Consider the following 2,913-nt stretch of genomic DNA (forward strand, 5'->3'; position numbering starts at 1 on the left):
GATTATTAAAATACTGTGCAGTTTACCTGAGAGAAATGGTTCTAAAGGCACCTTGTATGAGTTTATGTGCTTTCTGTAACAAACTTAGTAAAACATTTGTGTTGCTCATGTCACTGCTTTGGTAAAACAAAAGTGTCCAACATAATTGATGGCGAGTAAGATTTCATTACATTTTTAAATTGATATATAGGTCTGGTTCTAAAGCTAATGAGAAACTTTGTGTTGATGTACTGGAGCTTTAAACTGTTGCTATTTGTACGTTGTGTGGAAATGCCACAGTGAGAAAAAATATTTTTATAGTATCTCATTATAGTGGAGTTTTTTTCTTGTTACAACTAAACAGTATATTTTGTTATAATGAGAATATTTTGTTATAATGAGAATATTTATTATAAGGTCTTAAGGAATCTCAGGGTTGACTGGTCTTATGTCTGGATATTTACCATCTTCTCAGCTCGCGAGTCTGTAAAATTTTCAACATGGTCAAATACATGTTAATGTTATGCCATCCATCTAGTGCCACTCATCACTAGAGCCAACTGCTGAAACAGTTTACACATTCATGTCAGAATATGGTTGCATACCATTTCCAAAATAAGCTGCAGTAAATTGTCAGGGCTTTCCTTGTCAATGACGTCCAGAGTTGCCAAAGTGTTGAAGCAATTGTCTAGTAATGCATTGCCATTTGCAATGTCAGTTTGTTTATACCCAGAGCTGTAACAAATGTTCAAAAGGATTAAACACAAGTTCAAGCACAAACTGCTAACTTTGGTATGTGCTTTCATCATTAAACATGTAACATGTATGTCTAGATGAGATCCCCACTCAATTATATGCAAACACAGTGTGTGTTTGCAAAGAGTGTTCTGTGCACTGTAGTGTAACAGTGCAATCATTTGCACACTAAAGAAGGCATAGCTGAAACATCTGTGCATTTTACTCCCCGCTTAGCATAGAAACTGAAAGAATAGAATTAAAATGGAAACTCCAATTGTACTTTAAATATACATTGTATATTAGGATTAATATTTCAGGCAATGAAGTATTTGTCCTACTCTATGGTAACTGAAAATACTGTCATACAGTATTAGCAACTGCCAGATTGCCATAGGTAGTGCATGTATTATTAATATCACCCAACCTCAACTAGAGAAATAAATCTTACCCAAATAGGGTTTTCACTGTATGTGTTGAGACAGTATAAACTGACCAATTATATTTGTCTGTACTTTGTCCTCACCTTCTCTTTTATATAATTCTTTTTCATTCCGTTACATCTCCGATTATTAAGATACTGAAATCATCCCAGTCATAATGTCTCAGAGTACATAAAGACTGCTGGAGCCATCTACACTAACATTTCAACAACAGCTACTGTTCATCACATTCCCAAAACATCACAACTGTATCTACATGTGTGTAAGGCAAGGTTAGCCTGTGTTTGTCATAGTTATTTACATACCAGACATGTATGATCCCTACCGCAGCCACTGTATGCTGTCACTTGCAGTATCTGTCATACACACTAAGTCCTGTGATGACACACATGTGAATGCAGTCACACAGCGGTGCAACAGTATGTGTTGTGTCTTTGGGTTTTGATGTGTGCCCTATTCATATCAATCATGCACCCTACTGCAACAGTTCCAGGAAAATGTCTCCACATAGAGACAGGCATCACATATGGCTACAGTTAAGTTAACATGGCCTTTTGTATCATTTATCAGTGCAATTTAAGTTATTTATGTTTCATCTATGTGCTGTAAAGTGTTTTCTAGGGTCATTAAGTCTCTCACTCAGCTGGAAGATTTTATGTTCCCTCATTTAGATTCCATGGGTTTAGGCTTTGGCTTTATTTTTGAACATGAATTGAAAGTGTGTAAATGACAGAGCTTGGAGTCCGGCTATTTAGCACTTCCACAGCACTTTTGAGAAGATATTATGTTTTCTTTTGCAGTTTATATACATTTTAGCAGCACTCAATAACAGATAATTGAATTACATTTCTGTTCACACTGAAACCACACAATTATTATCACAAGACACATACATTTTACATGTCAGGTGTCCAACCACTATTCTTTGCCTTGTTGTTGAAGCAGTTAATCAGAAATACTTTCTGAGGCATGCAGTATCTGTTGGTCATTATCCATGTATCCATTTTCTAAACCTCCTATTCAGGGTTGCTGGGGGCCTATACTGGCACACTTCAGGCAAGAGGCCAGGCACACCTTATGTTGCTAGTCAATCACAGGTCTTTTTCTCTGAAATGTTCAGAGATGTGGGTGGTGGTTCCTGAGGACTGGAACCAGGATAATGCCACCTTATTTTGCCTGGAAAATCAGAAGTGCAGTTAATGATTCAGTTTGTCCCCATGTTTGTCATATGTCAGGTTCAGGAGGTCTATACATCAGCCCATAGGTTTTCTCAAGATTGGATAAATGAAATGTATGAAATGGGCTTAAAATTGAGCTGACTTGCAGTCAATTGCAGTATGTCAGCACACAGCAGTCCTACTCCTAAACATCATTAATCTCTCCAGACTTTTCCTGCAGAGAGAATTTGGCTCTTTAAGTAGCGTGATTTGAATCAAAGAAAAACTGATGACCCAGTGGACAGCAGGACACTGGCAGATTTCCAAAATGATTGCTTATATTTGAAATTTAATACCAGAGTTTACACTCTTATAATTGCAAGAAGTCAATTATTTATTGTAGCAGTCTCCGTCAGATCATTTTGTAAATGTAAATCCCTGGAAAAGACGATATTTTTTGTTTTGTTTTTGAGGGTCAATCGGCTGTTCTAGAAGACATTTATTGTGGAATTTCTTCTTTTTTTGTCTGAAATACTTTGTTTTTGTTTTCCAGGAAAGTGTGTCTCCCTGCAGTAGATCAGTAAGAAGTGCTCTTCAAT

Source organism: Enoplosus armatus, chromosome 2 (genome assembly GCF_043641665.1).
Source record: "Enoplosus armatus isolate fEnoArm2 chromosome 2, fEnoArm2.hap1, whole genome shotgun sequence".
In the NCBI taxonomy this organism is placed as follows: domain Eukaryota; kingdom Metazoa; phylum Chordata; class Actinopteri; order Centrarchiformes; family Enoplosidae; genus Enoplosus; species Enoplosus armatus.